Source organism: Equus quagga, chromosome 5, assembly GCF_021613505.1.
Source record: "Equus quagga isolate Etosha38 chromosome 5, UCLA_HA_Equagga_1.0, whole genome shotgun sequence".
In the NCBI taxonomy this organism is placed as follows: Eukaryota; Metazoa; Chordata; class Mammalia; order Perissodactyla; family Equidae; genus Equus; species Equus quagga.
The window spans coordinates 37682444-37704282 of record NC_060271.1 but is presented as its reverse complement, the minus strand read 5'-3'; the positions used below and the strand labels follow the sequence as shown (position 1 = coordinate 37704282).

The 21839-nt window shown below is 54.3% G+C and overlaps 1 protein-coding gene across 5 annotated transcripts in view; it reads left to right on the top strand.

Annotated features, from left to right (window-relative positions):
* The first annotated feature begins 698 nt into the window (after nucleotides 1–698).
* TMEM51 (transmembrane protein 51) overlaps nucleotides 699–21839 on the top strand; it is a 47053-nt gene continuing 25912 nt past the window's right edge. For all 5 annotated transcript variants that reach the window (XM_046662125.1, XM_046662129.1, XM_046662128.1 and 2 more), the window contains exon 1: nucleotides 699–987. The gene's annotated coding sequence lies outside the window, so the exon portion shown is untranslated. The remainder of the gene's footprint in view (nucleotides 988–21839) is intronic.

Genomic DNA, 21839 nt, shown 5'->3' with positions numbered 1-21839 from the left:
CTTATGGGCCAGGGAACCCCGGTCCTGTGCATGGACGCGGGCTCCCGGAAGGGGCTCCACCCCGGCCGCGGCCCTGGCGTGCGGCCCAGAGGGCGCCCAGGGGACCGGGAGAGGGTAGGAACAGGGCCGAGGGCATGAGAAGACTTGCTTTTTAAACACTCGCTTCCTCCTTTCCTACCTCCGCCCGTCAGTCACCTCGCAGGGCACCAGCCCTGGGCGAAGCAGGCGGACCCCAGCGCCCCGAACCCGCCCGGGGGTGGAGAGGGAGGCGGGGGCCTTCCCAGGAAGAGGGGAAGAGACAGGCGCACGGGCGGCCAGGTGAGCGCTCGGCCAGGTAAAGGGGCGGCGCTCGGGTCCGGGTGCCGAGCCTCGGCTCTCGCGTCTGATCGGGCAGGGAGGGGCGTCTCCCAGCTCAACTTAACCCGTAAATACCCAGGACTCCCGGCTGAGACACCTGCCCCCAGTCCCCGCCCCGACGCACCCAATTCCGCGGCCCCTGGAGAGGGGGAGGTCAGGGCTCTATCTGTCCCCGACCCCGGCTTAGCCAGCTCCGTGTGACAGGGTAAGAAGGAGGACTGGGGCCAGCGCCCCGCCCCAGCCGACGCGAGGGAGTGGGTGCCCGCCCCCGCAGCTCGGGTCGCGCGCTCCGGGCCTCCGAGCGGCGCGGAGGGCGGGGAGGGAGGGTCTACCGGTGGGCGGCGCCTCTCCCCGCTGGAGGCAGCTCCCGGCCGGCGCCGCCCTCTGCCTCTCGCCGTCACTCCCTCCCGCACGCCGGCGCTCCAAGGCCGCGCTTCCTGCGTCCGCATCCCGGTCTCCGAGCGCACGGCGCGCCGTCTCCGCCGCCGCCTCCCTCGACCGAGATTCCCCCGAGGCCCCAGCCCCGCGATCGCGCCAGCCCCGGAGGAGGCAGCCCGAGGGGGCCGGGGTCACGGAGCCCTCAGCCCCCGGCTACCTGACCGAGACCGAGCTGGGCTCGCCGCCGCCCGGGTGAGTCTGCGCCGCTGCTCCTTCCGCCCCGCCGCGCCCCGCGGACTGACTGTTGTTGGAGGGGAGTCGAGGGCTGTGTAGGTCTGTCCGTGCGCCCGTCTGAAGCTTCCTGCCTGGGGTCGGCTGCCGGGAGGACTCGGTACCCGTACCCTCTGGAGCCGCGCCCCGCCAGTGCGGGACACCCCCCGTCTCCCGGCTATCGCGCTGGGGCCAGCTGGCCTCGGCTGGGGGGATGGCAGCCGGCTCCGGGGCCCCCTGTCGGCGAGGACAGGTGTTTCGAACCCTCGGCCAAAGAGGCACCTTCCACCGGTGCTTAGAGCAGAACTTGCCAGTCGGTCCCCGGAAACCACCCTGGCGCTGCCCGCGGAAGCCCCCCGCCTCCATCCTCTCCTCCTTCCTGGTAATCGAGGCTTTTTACGGATTTAGATTAGTGTGTGTGTGTGTGTGTGTGTGTGTGTGTATGTTTTACGTACTAGGAACAAAAGAGTGAGGAGTTGGGCGTGAGCAAAGTGGGGGTGAAACTGAGCACAGGGCAAATACTCAGAGTCCCTCACGTCTCTAGTCTGCGCCCTGGCGGGAAGCGTGCGCCCCGGGAGCGTTGAGTCTGGTTGAGAGGGATGGCCGCTTTCAGGAGGAAATCTTTCCTAACCGAGGGGCGAGGGACGTCCGCGCGGTTTCCCCAGCCCGGCGCAGGCCCTTCCTGGCCGGTGGCAGCCGCCGCGGGGCACCGGCGCAGCGCTGGGACGAGCCTGTGCGGCCGGGACCTGGGGCCTCCCTGGCAGCGCGGGTGGTCCCGGGCTTGGAAACAGCGGCTCCGCGGGAGCGGGGTGGGCGGGGCCGCAGAGGTTGCTCCCTACTGCTGCCTTCTGGCTTTCGTTTTGAGTGGGTCGCTTCGAGCATAGCTCCCTTGTGAAAGATGGGCTCTGGGACGTGCGAACGGCTTTCACACTTTGGAGATTTGTCACCTAAAGATCTCGACCCAAGTGAGAGAGCCAAATGGAATCGGGATGTTCCCTCCGAACATCGCCCTCCCCAGCCTGGGAGGAAGGCAGAAGAGAGAGCAAGGGGAGGAGGCTGGCGGCCATGTATTCCTCACCAAGACCTCCTCAGCTAGTTCCCTGATGAGGGCTGGCCCCAGGGACACAGGGCCCAGGGGCCTCCGGGGGCTGCAGCCTAGTGAGGGAGTCAGAGGTTGTAAGTGACAAGTGTCGCAGAGTGTTGGCCCTGTAGTCACGGCCCACCACTCGTTGGCTGTGTGACCACGGTGGACAGGCACTTGGCCTCTCTGAACCTCAGTTTCTTCGTCGGTATGATGGGAATGATAACCCCCTGGGGCCGAGTGGGGCCTCCATGCCTAGCAGTAGCAAGTATCTGTAGTAAGTTCTGTTCCAGGGGGAGAACAGAAGAAAGAAAAGAACTCAGACTGAGGCCAGCCAGGAGGTCCTGCTGAGAAAAGAGTGCTGGAATATTAAACAGGGACATAGAGTCCCTGGGGGGATGGGGGAGGTGCTCAGGGAGTGGGGGGGTGGGGAGAAGAGGGAGTGGAGGTCTGGAATGAGCTGGACTGGAAAGGCGGGGGCGGTCAGCTGCAGGTGGGACTCTGGAGTAGGCAGATGTTGACTGAGTGCCTGCTGTGGGCCAGGCAGTGTTCCCTGTGCTCAGTATAGGCCACTGAACTAGAAAGATAAAGAGACAGATTCCATTCAAGCTCTTTAAGCAGAGCAGTCATTTGATCCTCTTGACCCTGAGGAAGGTCACAGTGAGTTTGGAGAAGGGTGCTAGGAGAGGGGAGGTTGCTCTGTGGGTTGGGGGCAGTGGGAATGAAAATGGGGGCTGCATCGGAGCCCCTGCAAAGGAGACAGGGATTAACATGTGGTCTCCATGTGTGGCCACTGGTCAAAGGTGAGATTGTGGATTCGATGTGCGGCCAAGCTGCTGGCCTGTCTTGATCCAGAGAGCAGTCGGTGTGCCAGGGACCTTGGTGGGGCCCAGGCCCCTCCAGGGGTGCTTTCCGGCCCCTTGGCTGTAGAAGTCACAAGGCCCAGGAGTTTGTCTGTGTAAGGAACGGCAGAATGGGAGGTGGACCCAGCGTCCCCTCTCCTGTTGTTTGCACTGGGCAGCCCGCCCCTTCTGGGGCTCCTGTTGTACTGGGGCACAGTGCTGGTCAGTGTCCTCCCCTCCCTCTGGGGGGCTGGCAGTCGACTCCTCAGAACCCTCGGCTGGAGCCTGAGGAGCCTAGCTCTGGGCTTCTCTGCCCCCAGCTCCAAATTGAGGTGGAGTTCCAGGGACTGAGAAGAGTTTTCTCCCTAAGTGCCAGGAAAGTTCCAGAAGCTCAGCTGCCTTCTGACTGGGGATATGGGGAAGGGTCTGCTTCTGGCTGCTGGCTTTTGCTTTCACTTTTGTTGTGTCTGCTCTGATGTTTGGAGGAGTCCTTCTCACGATTGACGGCTGTAAGGGTGTCGTCCATGCTGTAAGTCTCCCCGGGCTTGGAGGTGGACCGCGCATGGCCTTTCACCTGCCACAGGAGGTGAAAGGAGGACCCGAGAATGTCTCTCTGGCGGAGCGGACCAGTCTCATTGGCAAATGAAACTCAGAGAGGGGAAGGGACTTGCCCACGGGCACACAGCAAGTCTGCAGCAGAACGGGGACCGGGACCCAGCCCTCCTGGCCCCTCTAGGGTCCTCTGCATTGTCCCAGGAGGCCTGGCCACGTTCAGGTCGGACACCTGTTTTAGGCCCCAGTTGAGTCCAGGTTTGGCGGTTTCTCAACATCTCAGTCTTGCCGGCTGCTTCGTAGAGTGTTGCCCCTCCCCAGCCTGGACAGCTGGCCTGGCTTGGCCTGGCAGTGTTTTTTTTCCTCCCTCCTCCTAGATGGAGCCTTTGGTGCCCTGGCTGCTTCTCCTGGGAACTTTGGCTCCCTAAAGAAACAGGTCCTTTGTTTGGTTTTTCCTGCTTCAGGCGCCACTGCCCTGCCCCTCCCAGACAGCCCCAAGACACAGCCGGAGGTGGCTCTCTGAGGGTCTCTGCTGGGCTCTTCCTCTCGCTGAGACTCCACCCTCCCCTGAGCCCCAGCCTGGATCTCCAGACCCCTGGGTTGGCCCTGGCCTGCTGGCCGGTGTTGTTTACTCGGGCCGGGCCGCTGCCGGTCTCCTGTTCTCCCTTGCCCGAGATTGATCAGACTCAGCAGTCCTCAAAACCGAATGTGGATCCCTTTAGCTCGTAGGATGTTGCAGCCGGAAGGGACCTTCGCCATCAGAAAGTCCGATCTGCTTATTTTACAAATGGGGAAACCGAGGCCCAGGGAAGGGAAGGGGCGTGCCTGAGATCCGAACTAGGACTAGACCCCAAGTTTCCCACATTCTGTCTGGAATGATTTTGAGGATAGTTCTTGAAAAAAATAAAAAGAGCACTCAGCCCATCCAAGAGCCCCTTTGCCCGGCACTCCCTGCTCCAGGTGTTCTGGGGGTATCCACAGTGACACGTCCAGCGGGCGTAAATGCTCAAGCCCCTGGAAGATGAGGGGTACACCATAATGGGTATATATCTGGACATCTTTAGTTCCTGTCTGCTCAAAGTGGCATCAATGCTGGGGAGTAAGGTGGTGATTAAGCTCATTGCTGCTTCCTTAACCATGCTTTACACCGTCCTCCTGGGTAGATGGGCTTTTAAAGTTGTTTTCTTCCCCGGATTGCCAAAGAAGTCCGTGTTCTTTGTAGAAAACGTGGAAGGAAAACATCACGATATGCAGGCAGCCACTGTTAATATCATGGTGTTTTTTTCGGATTTTTTTGTTTGCTTGCTTGCTCTGCTGTTTCATATCCTGGCTTTTCAATTCATCCTCGTAACGTGTATTTTCCCCGTGTGACAGCTTTTTTACACTGGTTCTAACCTGTCAGTCTCACTTGCTTTTACCATCTGATGGCTGGAAAGTACCAGGTGGCCGGCTTTCTGCGTTGGCTCCTTCGGAACGCTCCGTGGCCAGAATCCTGTAATGCTCTGCAAATTATTCACCACCGTGCGACTTAGGGGACCATTTCTCTGCATCATGGGTGTTTGGGAAAGGGCTTTGTTTACAGAATCTAAATCAAAAACCGATTCTCAGTGAGCCTCTTAGAAATGGAGGCGGTCAGCCATCTGGGTAGGATTATCCAGAGAGGGCAGAAAGCTTTGTCTCTTCTCGTTTTGGCTGTGTTAGTTTTAACCCAGCCAAGTGCTCCTACCCCACTGTCACCACCCCTTGCCCCAGATCTCTCCAGGATTAGGCGTTGGGGTGGCGAGTGCGCGTCCCTAGAAAAATCAGTATTTGGCTCACTCGTCTCCAAGCCCTGCCCCTTGGCGAGCAGGTGTTCCCATGGCACAGATGTGCAGAGAATTTACCTCGTCAGGTGACGAGGTCGGTCACTCCACCTTGGGGACTTCCTTGGTACCTCTCATCCTCTAACAGGAGCCCAGCTTTGTTAAGGCCCCAGAAATTGTCAATGGTAGAAGCGATCTCGGAGGTTCCCTAGGCTGATGTTTACCGACTGTGGGCAGCGACTTATTAGCAAGTTTTGAAATCAGTTTAGTGGTTTTCCACTGGCTTTCTTAAAGTGAAGTAGAAGAAAGTAGATTTGCATCTCTTGTCGTGAGAAATAGTCTTTAGTTAAACTTCGTCTCGGGTCTCTGTATGTGGTATGCACTGAGTCACCAGAGAAACATATTTCCAGCAGCCTGGTGAGAACTGTGGGCCGCACGGCTCCGGTCCGCTGGTTTTTATACTGTGATGCTGGGAACTCTGGGGTGGCTTGGACCGCTCCCAGAAGCAACTCAGGGGTTTGCATGGACAGGGCTGAGTGGTGGCGGGCAGGGCCAGCTGGAAGGAACCTCTGCCTACAAATGTTCCAGATGTCAGGGGTGCAAAAGAGCCTTTTTAAAAAATTCTTGAGACTTTAAAAATAGAACAGCAAGTTAGAAACGGCTGCTAGTTTAGCCACCTCAATTCTTAAAGGAGACAGGGGCCGGAAGACAGAGAGGCCAGGGCCTGTGCCGGGCAGGTGGCCTCTCAAGTTTCACAGTGATGACACTATCCAAGGGTAGACTTTTGACACCTTCCCATCAGGCGCTAAAGTCAGTATCAGCCTGCTAACCGCCCCAAACGCATCTTCCCCATGCAGCCTGAGTCCCCTACGGGGTATGCTGTGCCGTTCCCCAAGAATTAATGTTTGTCATGAAGCCTCTGACTCTGGTGCCAACAGCTCAGTTTGTGTTGCCGCGTGAACAGCACTCACTTGTTCAAGGCCAGCACTTAGAGTAGGGTTGGTAAGCCTGTTTTGGTATTTCTCCTTTTTTTTTTTTTAATGTTCCCAGTGCTTCTCTAATGGAAGCGTCCTGGAGGCAGTGGGCCCAAGGTCGCCCAGCAAATCCTGGCAGATCCAGGAAGAGAACTCACCGCCATGGTCTTCTATGATGTATGGTGTTCTCGATGTCTCCAGAAGGTTCTGCTATTTCTTCTTGTCAAGATGTAGGACCAGGTGGCTCTAATTCTTGGTGGATTTTATGTCTTTGCCACTTTTTCCTCTTCACATCTGGTCTGAGAGAGAGAAAGAATTTACTTACCCTTGTTCCACATTTTCCCCACACCCGCTGGCCAGGCTTGTGCTGGTTAGGGTGTGGGCATGGTTTGTTGGTACTTGGTGGGGAAGGATATGATTTAAAAAAACAACAACACCCTTTCAAACCCCAGATATGACATCTTCATTAACTGTAGTTTGGAGGGTGGCAATTACGTATTGGAGTTGCCTTTGGGTAATTGTTGTTTTCAAACAGTGACAGATGCGAATTCTGCTATCTGAGGGGAAGTCATCTTTAAACAGACAGACTGATACGTACTGTGTGCCGGGCGCTGAGCCAGTGGTGAACTAGAGAGGGCCAGCTCGCGCCCCCAAGATGGGGCTGATTTCCTGGTGGAGATGGCTGTGAGGGGCCTTTACACTACAGCCCGGGGGTGATTAGGACGCCCAGGAACGCGAAGGACGAGAGTCAGGGAAGGGTTTTCAGAAAGAGTGGAGTCCAAGCTGAAGTCTGAAGGGGGAGCAGGTCAGCAGCAGAAGAGGGTGCACCTGGCAGAGGCAACAGCCTCGCGCAGTCCTCGCCACAGCCTAGGAAGTAACAGCCCCACCCCCGCCCCTTTACAGATGACCACAGAAAAGGCGATCCATGTGATTCCACCTAATAAATGCAGAGCTATTGTTTGAAATAGAGGGGGTGGTGGGGGGAGCTGTTTGGCCTCCACTGTGTGTCCCCTGTGCTACCCACCGCAGCGTTGTTCTGGCATTCACTCATCTTTGTCACCTCCAGCCTTGCCCAGAGTCTTGGGGGTGCACCCCCTAAACTTCCGTGAGAAGGTTTTGGCCAATTCCTGCACCGAGCGCCAGCTGTGGGGTGCTGAGGAAATTCATATGGGGTATTCATATTGGGTATTCATAGCGCCCTCCCCTCCAATGTGGAACTTGCATGACCTGCGTTGAACACCCGGTGGAAACACCTGGTCATCTGTCCTTGGGTGATGTCTTGCCTTTTCCCAGCTGATGCGGGGTCACCTCTGCTAGGTGGTAGCTTGACCTTTTCCCCCTTGGTGACCTCCGCCTTCCCCATGTCACAGAAATGGAGGCAACAATGGGTTGTGTCTCATTCTTAACTTATTTTTTGTTAATTATAAAGTTAGTTTGTTTAATTAGAAAAAATTTTACACATGGTAAAAAAAAATCCAACAGTGTAAAATTCAATAAAATTCCATAAAATCATCCCAGCCCCTAGCCCCTCTTCCCAGAGATTGCCATGGGTCATGATTTCTTGTATATGCTTCTAGAAATTTTCTGTGCATATCTAGCTGCTTTCTAATGCTGCTTTTAGAGGTTCTCCTGGTCATCAAAGCAATAAAGCGTTACAGTTGTCAGGATCATTATGAAATTGTTGGGTAATTTTAAACTTGTAACATATCAGGGTACTCAGGTCACCTTTAAACCCACTAACTGCTTGAAATTTTATGTCAGACCTTCCATCTCTGCATTTTTCTGTGAAGGGTCAGTAGCTTTCATCAGATTCTCAAAGGGGTCTGTGCACCCCAAAAAAGGAAGAACCCTGGATCGTAGGTATGAGAGAAGCAATCTCGTACAGAAAAACGGGAGATAAACATGTCATTAGCTGGCGGGTACAAGTTCCGAATTTATGCATCGTTTCTGCTGTGTTTTGTGGTTGGAAGTTGATGGAGCCACTGATGGACCAGATTTGTCTCGGGCTGAGGGGACGGTGCCTGGCTGAGCCACCCGAGGTTAAGTTCATGGAGGGTTCCGGCCCCGCGTGTTTGCACTGACTCATCGCACGGGGGGAGTTATGTCAGCAGCTTGAGAATGCATGTGTGGTCTTGCCCGGCACGAAGTTGCCCAGTTACTGGGAATTTCTCACGGGGAGGAGCAGATGAACTTGCTTCCTACCAGGGATTTCAGGCTGAAAAAGATTCAAAAAGAGTTTAGGGGAATTCCTGGGAGGCAGAACCATATCCGGTTGGTGGTGAAAGTCTCGGACGTTTGGGGGAAATGGCCTTCATGGGGTCAATATCCTTGCTGGAGTGGCGGGGTGGGGAAACCGCCAAGTCCTCCCATCACCTTGTTTTGGGGTGGCCCTGGAGGAGGCAGGTCCTGGGCTGGGGGCTGGAGAGAGGATCTGTCCTTGGAAGGTACTTCCAATCTTAGTTTAAATGTACACAGGTCACTTGGGCCAAGCACTGTTCTAAGCAATTTGTGTATATTAACCCGTAACTCATTGATCCTCATAACAGTTCTATGACATGGGGAAACTGAGGCAGGAGTATGCCAGCTACTGTGAGAACAACCCCACACCTCACGGGCTTGAGATACAAAGTCACAATTGAACGTTTTGGGTGGAGAAGGCAGGATCTTTGCTCCACAAATATCGTCCCTCCGAAGCTGATTGCCCTCTTGCTGCCTGTTGTAGGGAGGAGGTTTTGCTACATTTCACACCCTGGTTCAGACATCTTTCGTCAGTTGGAACGTCTTCTTGAGGAAACAACCCAAGTGTCCAACAGAACGGCCTGGAAAAGACACTGTGGTCCATCCGTGCACGGGAATCCCACAGGGTCACTAAAAAGGGTGGTGGTGGAGAACACTTTGAAAGACATAGAAGGACGATTCTAATCGATTCATGTAAAAAGGCAGGTTACAAACCTGGCCCATTTTTTTAATTTTAAAAAAGATACGAAGAATTCTGCAATTTGAATCTTTACCATTTCTAAGTTTCCTAGGGAGAAGCGTGTACTGTGTTACTTTGTATTAAAGTAACAGATTTAAGTTTGGGCGGTGGCCCTGATGACCTCCATGACTTGGACAGTTGCTTAATTTCCCCAAATGGGAAGAATAGTTTTAGGATTTTGTGAGGATTAAATGAGCTAAATGTAAAAAGTACTTAGCACATTGTCAGTGTGCAATAAATTTTTAGGTGCTGTTATATCATAATTATTTTTTTAAAATATTTTCATTATGATAAGCCCACTACAAACCAAACTAACCATTTTGGTAGCCCACAGGGCTTTGTCTCAGGCTGTGGTTGTGGACCCATGACGAGCCCGTCGCTACCCCTTCCCCCCACCCCGGCCCTCTGCTTCTGGGCTGAGTGACCGGGAGGCTGCTTTTAAGTGTAGACCGAGGCTCGCTCTGGCTGAGGTCTGGTTTCTGTCTTCTGCACAAGAAATAACTCAGTGTTCTGGGCATAAAGGCATACTGGTTAAAAGTGCGGATTCTGGAGTCAGCCTATCTGGATTTCACATCTATGAAATGGGGAGAATTATGATGGCACCCTCGTAGGGCTGGGGTGAGGATGAAAGGACACTGTGCTTGTCTCCATAAATGCTAATTCTCTCAGATATAAGGTCCAGCTGCAGAAATTCACAGAACATGAAATTAACCGTTTAAAAGGGAACAATTCAGGGGCATTTAGTACATTCATAGTGTTGTGCATAAACCTCTGTCTAGTTCCAAAACTTTTTCCGTCACCCCAAGAAGACATCCCATACCCAGGAAGCAATTATTCCCAGCTCCCCTTTCCCCCGACCCCCTGGCAACTACTAATCTACTTTCTGGATATTTCATATCAATGGAGTTATGCAATATGTGGCCTTTTGTGTGGGGCTTCTTGCTAATTAAGTTGGTTTTTTTCCTTAAAAAAACCTGTTTTAACCACGCTATTGAGCGGTATGAAGCACATTCATCATGTTGTGTAACCAGCAGCAACATCTTTTTCTGGCACTTTTTCATCGTCCCAAACAGAAACGGAGGAAGGCTTTTTAAATGCCCACATGAGTGGTTCTTTAAACCTTAGCACATGTTAGAACCTTCTGGAGGGCTTGTTAGAGCAGATTGCTGGGCTCTCCTCCGTAATTTCTGATTCACTTGGCCTGGGGTGGGGCCCAAGAATTTGCGTTTCTAACAAGCTCCGGGGGATGCCAGTGCTGTTGGTCGGGGGGCCCACATTGGAATAACCACTGCCTGAGACTGACAGGTCTGTGGGAGAGAGGGGCCGATGACCTCCTTCAGGGGGAGTCAGGGAATCCGAACCACTAGGACCTCTGGGTAAGAATGAGACCTTAGGTGGTTACGGGGGTGGGAGCCGAAGTGAAGGTGAAAAGGGGGTGCTGAGGGATCAGAGACCATCTCCATCTGAGGAGCCAGGAGGTCCAGCCACCAGAGGGGACCACAGGGTGGCTAGTGGAGAAGACTCAGGGCAGCCTTTGCCTGGTGGGTGCCCAGCCCCTGTCCGGTGGCCGTCCTGGGGATGCTGTTGGTCAGCAGGATGAACCGTCAGAAGGAATTGCTGGACAGACATTGGAGGACAGAGGACAGGCTCAAACCTGCTGGACCGCAGGGCACCTGTCCGTCACCACATCCACCTCTGATGACCTCCGGGGTGTCATGGCTGCTGCCTCACTTCCACCTCCCAAATTTCCCACAGGTTCCTCTTTCAGCCAATTCTAACCTAGAACCAGACAGGGAGGGGGATTCTGGGAGAAGCAGTTCCAGTTTAACCAAGTTGACACAGCATAAACTCCCACAACAGATCAATGGATCCTTGCCGTGGAGCCATCTCCCTCAGCCCGCAGGCGGTTCTAGGGGCTCAGCTGTGGGTCCCCCAGATCTCCCCGGGGGGCCCTCTGGCTGGCACAGATGTGGCCCCCCCAGCAGTCCTCTGCTCTCATCATCAGTCAGCTGGATCAGAACGCTCAGGGACAACTTAGAAACAGATTCCCAGGCCCCCGCCTAGGCCGCTGAGTCAGACTCCAGCAGTGGGACACAGGAATCTGGATTTTTAACGTGTTCTCTGCTTGATTCAGATATCTAGCCAAATTTGGAGCTCCTGACATACGGAACAGAAAGTGGGCTCTGGGGCCAGACAGACGTGGGTTAGAATTCTGGTTCCGTGCTTGTTAGCTTTGTGATCTTGGGCAAGTGACTTCCCCTTTCTGATCTGATACCGTCTACTCCTCTGTAAAATGGGCGCAGTGCTTGCCTTCCTCCTGGAAGGTTGTGGGGACTGAATGACAGTGTGTACTGAACTTCTGGCATGTAAAATGTTATGCTCCTTAATACAGGCAATAATTTGCGTAGACATGTCTAGGGGTATGTCAGAGGGGCCCAAAGTCTTCCTTTCTTCATAGGAATCTGGGCCTCACCCTGACCATATTCTTAAACAGACTGTTTTCCTGACGTGGTGAAAACTGGGCTTTCTTTCCCCGTGTCTCAGCGCACACTCCAGGCATTGTTTCATATAAATATCAGTTGCTTATTTCTTCTTTAGGCAAATTTCACAAATTCCATCTTTAAAAAAAAGATCATTCCATCAGGACCATTCCAACTTCCAGCCCTGTTTGTCTCAAAACTCTCTTTCTTGAATCTGGACTCTCTGAAGTTTTCTGTAACTTCGAACATTTCCGTGACAGTCTCTCCTTTCGCGTCGTCTGTCATTTTGACACGCGGTGAAATTGCTGTGGTCTGTGGGGCAGAACGAACTGCCTCTGCTAGAAAGCAAGCTGGCAGCTTTCATAGCGCTGCCCCTCGGTGGGTCAGAGCCGCGCCTCCCGGGCCTGGCTGTTTGATGAAAGGAGCGTTGACTTTGAAGTGTGCCTTTAGAGAAGCTGTTATTCTAAAGCGAGCAAAAGCAGCAATAAGGAAAACAGAGGGTTTTGCATTTCAGCCGCAAGGAGGGAGGGGAAGGGTAGGGTGATTTGCATAGTCAGAAATCAGGGAGGGGGGCCTTTCCAGAATGGCTGTCAGCATGAGGCAGAGGTTCAGAGACCGGCGTGCATGGGGCACCTCTGGGTGGGTTGCAGGGTCCCGCCCCTTGGCCACACGTCTGTGGCCTTCACTGACGTGATCTCACCATCTTACTGTATCGGCCTCGACTCTTGAGATTTTTCATCCTGTGAGCATTCATTATTTGCCAAGGTTTCCCCGTCTTGGTGAGGGGCCTGTGGTAGCCAGCTCAGGCCGCCATGGCAAGCACCATAGACGCGGGGTGGGGGCGCCTAAACAACAGAAACTTATTTTCTCACAGTTCTGGAGGCTGCAAGTCCAAGATCAAGGTCCGGCCTGGCCAGGGTCTGGTGAGGGCTGTCTTCCCGGCTTGCAGGTGGCTGCCTTCTTGCTGTGTCCTCACATGGCCTTCTTCCTGAGTGCAGGGGTGTGGCAGGAGAGAGAGCATGAATCCTGCCCGCCCCACCCTCATGACCTCATCTAATGCTAATCACCTCCCAGAGCCCCGTCTCCAAACACCGTCACACTGGGTCAGGGCTTCCACAGAGGAATTTCACTTCAGTCCAGAACAGTGCCCTACCTTCCTCTAGGTTGCTCAGGCCAAAATCATCTGTGCCCCCTCATCTCTCCCTTTACAGTCAAATCCATCACAAGTTCATCTCCATCTGTCGACTTTGACCTGGGCTAGGAGAGTAACCCCCTAACTGACTCCCTGCCACCCCTTTGCCTTCTCCATCTTCCAAGGTTATTTCTGCCTCAGGACCTTTGCACTCACTGCCACTTCTGCCTGGGATTCCCCCACCTTCCCATCCTGCTGTGCTGCTCCCTTGTTGGTCTCAGCTGAAATGTCACCCTCTCCAAGAGGCCTTCCTCGATTGCCTTGTCTAAAGAACCACCTCCGCCTTTTCTGTTATTCTGTTTTCTGAACAATTCTTGTTAATCTGTCCCTTCACTTGTTTGTCTCAGTGGAAGAGAAGCTTCATGAGAACCGGCCCTTGTCTTGCTCCCTCATCCGTTCATCGTGCCTGGCACCCAGGAGTTGTGCAGTGAATGTTTGTTGAATGAATGAATGAAGTCAGCAGAGATTTGTTGACACTTTGGGATGTGTACAGTTCCTGCCCAGAGTTAGAGGAATCCCAGGGAAATATAAAAATGCCAAGAGGCTGCAGTGAGAAGAACACAGATGTGAAGCCCTTCCTGCTTAATTTCAAATTTGGTTAAAGAGAGAAAGTGGAAATGAGAATTACGCCCTCGAGACCTGTCGAAGTGGCCAGCAGCCGTTGGGTAATATGAGGACCTGCGTTGGCAGAGCTCAGGAGGGGAGAGCCACTACTCGCTGGCCACGGCGGGAGGCTTCGCAGAGAAGGGAGTGAGAGCTGGATGTGGAGGGTGGTTACACAGCCTTCATGGGTGCTGGGGGAGGAGAGAGCACCAAGGCAGGGGGACGGGACAGCATGCAGAGGATGTGAGCAGACCCGCAGGACCAGGGTCGTGACATCAGGACCGGAATTTCCTCCTTGGATGTGCCCCGGATGTTGCACTGTCCTTTCTCCTGGGAGAGAGCAATGTCTTTATCCCTCTGGTATCGTTGGGGCCTAGGACAGGGCCCTGCACAAAGCGGGTGCTTAAGGAACCCTCACGGAAGGTTGGATGGGGTAGTCCAGACGCTGCCGGGAGAGCCGGACTTGTCCTGTGGGCTGTGGGGACTTGTCTGAAGTTTTGATAGACACAGTGGCTGGAGGGGTGACATGGCTGGGCCTAGGGGCTGAGAAAGCCCCGGAAAAGTGGGTGACAGTAATGATCGCAATCAATCAGGCCTGAGAAATGGGAGGAGGATGGATGAGGCAGGCAGAAAGAAACAAGTTTGGGGACCAACGGAATGTAAAAGTGGATGGGGGTTGTAAACGCACATGTCTGAAAGGAGGCAACAGGGGATGTTAAGGAGAGAATCTGCCAGATGTGAGGCAGCAGGGAGTGGTGGGGATTGTGGCAAAGTGGGAGGCAGGCCCTTTCACAGGACGCAGCTATGACTAAGCACCAGCGGCTTGTCACATGTGAGAATTTGGGCCAGGGTTACCAGATTTGCAAGTTTCATATCTGAGATCACCCATGTTCTCAATATTGGCAACTCTTCTATATTATATAAAATAAATAACACTTCACAGGTGAGTAAGATACATCCACGGGCCAGATACAGCCCTCGGGCTGCCAGTTTGAGACCTGGGAGAGTGTATGTGTTGGGAGATGGACCAAGGAGGGAAGGGAATGCCAAGGTCACCGGGAGGATGGTGAGCTCTTGCACTGTATTTAGGAGGTCTGGAGGAGAAAGGGTGGGCAGTGGGTGGGCGGGAGGTGGGGAGTGGAAGATGTTGAGGTGATGTGGACGGTCATGTGACAAAGGAGGACTTAGGCTGATGAAAACAACTGATTCTAGGGAAGCAGCTGAATTGCAAAGGCAGTTGGCTGGAGACGGGAGGGGGCCTGTCACTGTGGTTGATTGCTGATGGGCATGGAGGGCGTCTCTCTGAGACCCTCTCTGGGCTTCTGTAAGGGGTTTATTCTGTTTTGGAGTTTGGGGGTGGTTTTGCTTAAGGTCATCCGATTTGGACCCTGCTAGGAGGCAAATGTAAGAATGCTGGTTTTGGGGCTGGCCGGGGGGCGCAGCGGTTAAGTGCACACATTCTACTTCGGGTACTTGGGGTTCGCTAGTTTGGATCTCGAGTGTGGACATGGCACCGCGCGGCAGGCCATGCTGTGGTAGGCATCCCACATATAAACTAGAGGAAGATGGGCACGGATGTTAGTGCAGGGCCAGTCTTCCTCAGCAAAAAGAGGAGGATTGGCAGCAGATGTTAGCTTAGGGCTAATCTTCCTCAAAAAAAAAAACAACAAAAGGAATGAAGAAATGCTGGTTAAAGCCAAGGGGACAGGGCTTTGAGTCCTGGCTCGGCCCCTTGCTCTTGGGGACCTTAGGCAGAGTCTTCCGTGCCCCCGTCTCCTGGGTCTCTTGTCATAGGTGGTGGGAATGCCAGCCCCTCCCTGCTGCTTGTGCCCCACGCGATTGTTAAAACTGTTCTCCTGAGCCCACTCTCACTCCGCAGGGCCCCGGCTTTCTCTCCTGAAACGAGGGGCTCAGGAGGGACGGGCCCCGGATCCTTCCTGGTTCCCTGCATCCCGCCTGGGCCTCGTGAATCCCACCTCAGCAGAGTGGGCCGCTCTCCCCAAGCCGCCTGGAGCCACAGCCCACCCCGCGTCTGGAGGAACCTCCCTTCACTGCTCAGGAGCTCTCAGCCCCCTGGGGGGATCCTGAAGAACAGTTATCAGCCTCCTCCGTGGTCGGGGGACCCGCAGGGCATCCTGAGGCCCCGGATGCCTGATTCGGTATAGTTTTGTGGGACAAAGGCCCTGTCCTCATGGGGCTTGCCGTCCCTGGCAGGAGGGAGGGTGACACAGGCTCTTCAGGAAATAACACCAGAGCACAGTGTTGGTAATGACATTTGCTGAGTGCTGACTGTGGGCCAGGCACTGGGTTGTCTGGTTTATCTGGGTGGTTTTATGTCAGCCCCACCGCAGTGCGTTAAGGTCGGTTCCATTACAACGCCCACTTTACAGACGAGGAAACTGAGACTCATGCGGTGAAGTCGCTTGCTCCCCTCCCTCCCTCCGGTTGCAGAGACGGCTCCCTGGCTGGTAGGAGGCCCTGTCGTGTAGCTGTACAGAGCCAAGCAAGTGGGTACATTGGGGGCATCTTGGAGGACGTGGATTAAGGCTGAGACCAAAGGGGAAGAGAACACAGCTGGAGGGAAAGAGGCTGTTCAACCAGATGTAAGCCGTGTCCTCTGTTTCCGGGCCCCGTGGGTGGGGGAATATTGCTCAGTTGTCAGGAGTCACCGGTTACATCCCCAAACCTAAAGCGGAAGCGAGATGACGTCCTAGGGCCGCATCAGTAGTGACCGTGGGGAGGATGCTCAGCATGGTGTTGAATGTGACTTCCGTCTGGCAACTCCATTGGAGAAATGCTACCTTCTGGTACATCCTCTTCACGGCTCAGCTGAAATACTTGCTCAGGTTCATCCAACCAGGATGCGGTGTAGCTGGGGCTCGAAACTAGGACTTTCTAACTCCTGAGCCAGAATGTCTAAGCCTGGCCCGATAACGCCTCCTTTCCTTGGCAAAGGTGTTAGGACTTGGCTGAGTTGACCCACAGGCCACGGGAGGCACATGTGGCCGGAATTCCTGGGGCAGAGCTGGGAGGCAGTCCTGGGAGAGGAATAAATCGGTCCCTGGTCCTCCCTGGCCGGCTTCCACACTGTGGCTCTCCCAAGCCTCACCTGCCCTGCCGGGTCCTTCCACGCCGCCCGTCTCTGCGTCCTTACGCCCCGCTCAGCCCCCAGGCTCCGCCATGGTCCACACCTGGGATAAGGGTCTGCGGCTTTCCTGAGCATCCAGGAAGCTTGCTAAAAGCAGATCCTGAGCCCCACTCAGATTCCGACACTGTGAGTCCATCATGGGGCCCCAAATCTGCATATTTAGCAAACCCTGCCCTACCTCTGCGAGGATGGGGATGCAGGAGTCCTCGGTAACAGCAGGTCACAAGTTACCACGCCCTCTGCTTCCTGACTGCCACCTCCTTTTGTACGACTCAGGTTGTAGACTCCTTACTCCAGGATCATCGAGTAGTACTGCCAGTGTGCCCATTTTACAGATGAGGAAAACGAGGCTCAGAAAGGTGAAGTGACTTGCCTAAGGCCACCCAGACAGACCTGGATTTTAATCCTCACTGGGTCTAACCACCCTGCTTTACTGCCTTGCCCAGTGGGTGTGGGGTCCCTGGTGGGGTTTAGAGGACAGGCTGCCAGTGATGCGTTTTCATCAGTGCATCCGTCTGTAGACCACCAGGGAAGGAGGCGGGACAGTCAGTCAGAGCCTTGGTAACCAGAATGTTCCTTCTCCATCTCCGTGGGCTCTTAAGCCCTGGTCTGAAGGGCTGACGTCATTCATCAGAACAAACCACCCAGAATCAGTTCAGCTTTCAAAGCTGAATGTGGATGAAAATGTGGAGAGACTCAGGGATCGTCGTTGAGGCAGACGGACCCCCTGTGATCCTGAGCAGGTCCTGTAAGCTCCCGGGGCCTCCTGCCTGGATAGAGGGCTTCCCGGGGAGCCGACCAGGGCGCCCCACCCCAGCTGGGCTGCTGCAGCTCCGGGAGACAGGCCTGAGGCCAGCACTCCTGCCACCCGGGCAGTCCTGCTCCTGTGTGTTTGTGACGAGAAACGAACATCTGCCCGGACACAGGCTCTACACGAGCATTCATGGCAGCGTGTGCGTAACAGCGCAAACGAGGAAGCAGCCCAGGTGTCCACCGCAGGTGGAGAGATAACAACGTGATGTATGCACACCGTGGCCTGCTGCTCTGCACCATGAAGGAAGGAAGAAATGCTGATGTAGCAACACACCGGCTGAACACGGGAAGGTGGACGGAAGAGCATGTCCTGCACGAGTCCCACTGGATAACCCTCCGGTACGGGCAGGGCCGACCTGTAGTGACAGAGCAGATCTCGCTGGCCTGCGGTGGGGAGTGTGGCTTCATTGGCAGAAGGCACACACCGGGAACTTTCTGGGGTGACGGAAATGTCCTGTGTCTCGATCTGGGCGGTGGGTACATGGACATCTATGGTCGTCAAAACTCGTCACGTTTTACACTAAGACCTGTGCATTTTACTGGATATCAATTATACTGTAAGTAAGCGAGTCGATCAGCAGATGCTCCGCCCCAGCCCCGGCAGCTCACAGTCCGCAGGTCTTGAGAGAGGGATCTGCATTTTCAACAAGTGCCACAGACGGTGGTGACCCCCAGCCTGGAGGGGACCCCCCCAGACTAATGGCTAAACTCTCTGCTGGCGAGGATGGCTGCATCTTTGAAGATGTCAGGCACTTACTGTTAGTCTCTGTTTAAACATAAATCTAGCTGGGGTCAGAGTCTGGCCCCGGGGCTGACTCCTGATCATCCGCAAGACCAGCTCTAAGCCACGGACAAAGCATGCTGTCACCAGGCTGATCCTGGCCGTGTGCCGAGCGTCACAGGGTCTGCTATGCTGGGAGCAGAGGGCAGGATGCCGTGCAGGGCTGCAGACATCTGCTGGGCACCAGGCAGAACGAGACAGGCCCTCTCTGGGTTCTGTCTCCCTGGCGGCCCTCCAGATCGTAATGATTTTGGTGTGTTGAGGAGCTGTTGTGTTATAGACACTGTAATGGTGGTTTTGTGTACGTGTCAAATGATTTAAGAGGATGCGCTGTGCAGTTCTTAGGAGCCTGGTACTCAGAGTCAGCCTAGGCTGAGCTGGGCGGGTCCAGGCTGCAGTCCGATGGGAGGCTGTCTTTGCCTTCGAGGACGCGACAGGACAGTCTCCTGGGCCGCCTGTCGTGACAGGGAGCCAAAGGCCTTTTGAACCATGTCCAGGGAACCTGAAGGTCGGTGATGAAACCCTCTCTTGGGTTCTCTCCTCTTAGAAAACTCAAACCCTTGATCCCAGCCATTGCCCCAGTCTCCTGGCCGCCACGTTTACCCCATAGGAAGAGACTCGGGGCTGACTGTCCCTGTCATGACGCACGGCACCCTTCCTGCCCCGAGGGGAGGGGGCGGCAGCAGACGAGCTCGAGGTGGACACAGGATCCTTTGGTTTGTTGATTTTGTGTGTTTGCTGTAATTTTTTGCCTGCATCTTGGGAACCACAGTGTGTTTCTCAAGCTGCTATGTTTCCTCTGGGTTGAAAACAAAAATAAAAGGCAAACTGTCAGACCGTGACTTCCAGCTGCCTGCACGAGGCTCTGTGAGAGCTGGTGTATAAATGAAAAATGTGTGACCACGCTCGGCTGAAAGCTGAGCGGCCACACAGCGCAGCTGGTCGCTTCTGGATTCAAATCCCCTCTCTCTTCTTGGCTGTGTGACCTTGAGCCTGTGTCAGGCTGCCTCTCTGAGCCTCAGTTGCTTCATCTGTAAAATGGGCACAGTCGTGGCACCCACCTCACGGGGCTGGTTTGAGACCGAGCAGTGAAGGTCTCAGCATAGGGCCTGGCACGTGGTACAGACTCAACTACTCAACAGGAGTTAGCTGACGTGATCATGGGTATGGCAGGAGCACTCTGAGTTGAACTGTTCAAGTTCTGCGTCTCTCACCAGCTGGCTGTGTGACCTTGCGCAAATTACTTCACCTCTCTGAGCTTCAGGTTCTTCATTTGCAAAATTGAGACCCCTGTGTTCCCTTTGTAAAGGATTGTCCTGAGGATTAAATTGAGGGAGATAACTACCAAAGGCAGCCTGGCACAGAGCTTAGGACATACAGGTGCTCCAGAAATGGTAGTGGTTGTGCTGGTGATATGACAATGGGGACACGTGGCCCTGACTCTGGAGAGGTTGAGCACGGTCGTGAGTGCCCCCCCGAAGTGTCCTGGAGCTGCCATGATGGGGGTACCTGTTACAGCCCCAGCGACAAGGGACGTGGCAGACAGGAAGGGCTGCAGAAGGAAAGCACTAGACCTCCAACGATGAACATTGCTTGCCTGGTGGCTGTGAGGGGGAGGCGTGCCAGCTGCACAGAGGGCACAGACGTACCCCCACTTCCTTCGTGTGAGTGGCACCCGCGGCTTCCCCATCAGGCTTGTTTCTGACTCTCGCCTGGAGGTAAACGGTTACCGCAACAGTCTTTGGGAACGTGTGGCTAGACAGGCCCTGCTTACCCAGATCCGAACATAAAGATGTCATTTACCCAAAAGCACGGAAGGATAATGATTCCCCAGCGGCAGGATTCTTTATTTTGTAGACATATTTGCTGGGAAATTCTTTCAATGTCACGCCCCCGTTGTGCATTTAAAATGCTGTTTGATTTACAAATAAGAGGGCGGGACGAGTGTCGTGATGGGGGTCCGATCCCTCCCCGCCTGGCCCCAGTGGACCCCTGCTCTGCCTGTCACCCGCCGTGAGAACTTGGGTCATGAACTCTCCTTCCTCGTCTGTAAGACGGGGATTCACGTAAATAGTCCCTCTGTCGCCTCACGGGTTTCGTGAAGAATAAACAAGATAATCCTCGTAAAGAAAATTGACTGCCACCTGGGCAGGACTCGATACTTGCGCGTATTATTAATTCCAAAAATATTTGCAGAATGCCTTCCATGTGCCTGGTGCTGTCGACCCAGGATTCTGCCTGTCTGACCAGCTCCCCGGCCGCTGAGGCTGCTGGTCCACGGACCACGCCGCGAGTGGCCAGGCCTGGAAGAGGGCAGAGGGGGGGCCGGGGTCCGGATGGCAGAGCACCTGGGAGACAGAGGGGGCATTTGGTTTTTGTTGTCTGGACAGTAGGAAGCCAGGCAGGCGAGTGACATGACTGAGGACACTTCTAGAAGTTCATTTTGGCTGCGATGTGGGGAGGACTTACTGGGGCAAGGGGACATCAGGGAGCCCAGCTCGGAGGCCCATGCCGTTGTCCAGGTGACGATGGCAGCCACGGAACAGGCAGGAAGTCGGTTTATTTGAGACCTTTGGACATGTAGAATTGATAGCTCTTGCTGAGGTGCTGAATATAGAGATCCTTAATAATCATAATATATATTATCATACAGGCTTCTTAAAAAAATTTAGACCGATAGTGTAGAACAGTCGTTCTCCGATGGGGCGTCTGGTCCCCCCAGGGGCATTTGGCAATGTCTGGAGACATTTTTGGTTGTCACAACTGGAATCGAGATGCTACTGGCATCTAGTGGGTAGTAGAGACCAGAGATGCTGCTAAATATCCTATGACACACAGGATAGGCCCTACAACAAAGAATGATCGGGCCCAACATGTCAGTGGTGCCGGGGTGGAGAAACCCTGGGGCAGAAGTATAGAAAGTCAGGGGTGCGCAGCCCCCCTCCCATCCCCTCAGCCCCACAGCCCAAAGATAACCACCGTTGCACAGTTTGCTGCCAAACCGTCCCGGTGGTGATCTGTGCAGATACACAGATCTCCTGTGAACCGTCTCACTCTGGAAGGAATGCTCAGGAATGCTCAGGACTTGGGAGCATGGAGCCCGGCTTGGGGGTGGGCATCTGTTTGTTTTGCCGCATCTCTTCCGCTCCCACCCTATGCTGAAGGTCACTGCCCAGCCACGGGGCTGGGAGGGGGGCCAGTGGCCCAAAACCTTATTGCTCTATAAATTGTCATCTGCTTTCTTTTCTCCAAAGAGCTCTCTAGAAACTGTATATTGGTGTGATGCAGGCAGCTGCCCTAACTGGGACTAACTCATAAAATCCAAGAATTCCAGTGCCAGAAGGAACTTGGAGATAATCTAGTCCCACCCTACCTCTTATTTCACAGATGGGCACACTGAGGCCCAAGACTTTTTGTAAATGGGAAAATCCTTTCATGTTAAATAGTCCCTTCTTAATTTATTGGGGTTTTAATTTCAGATTTTTTTTTTTTTTCCTGAGGAAGATTGGCCCTGAGCTAACATCTGTGCCAGTCCTCCTCTATTTTGTATGTGGGTTGCCACCACATCATGGCCACTGATTTCAGACTT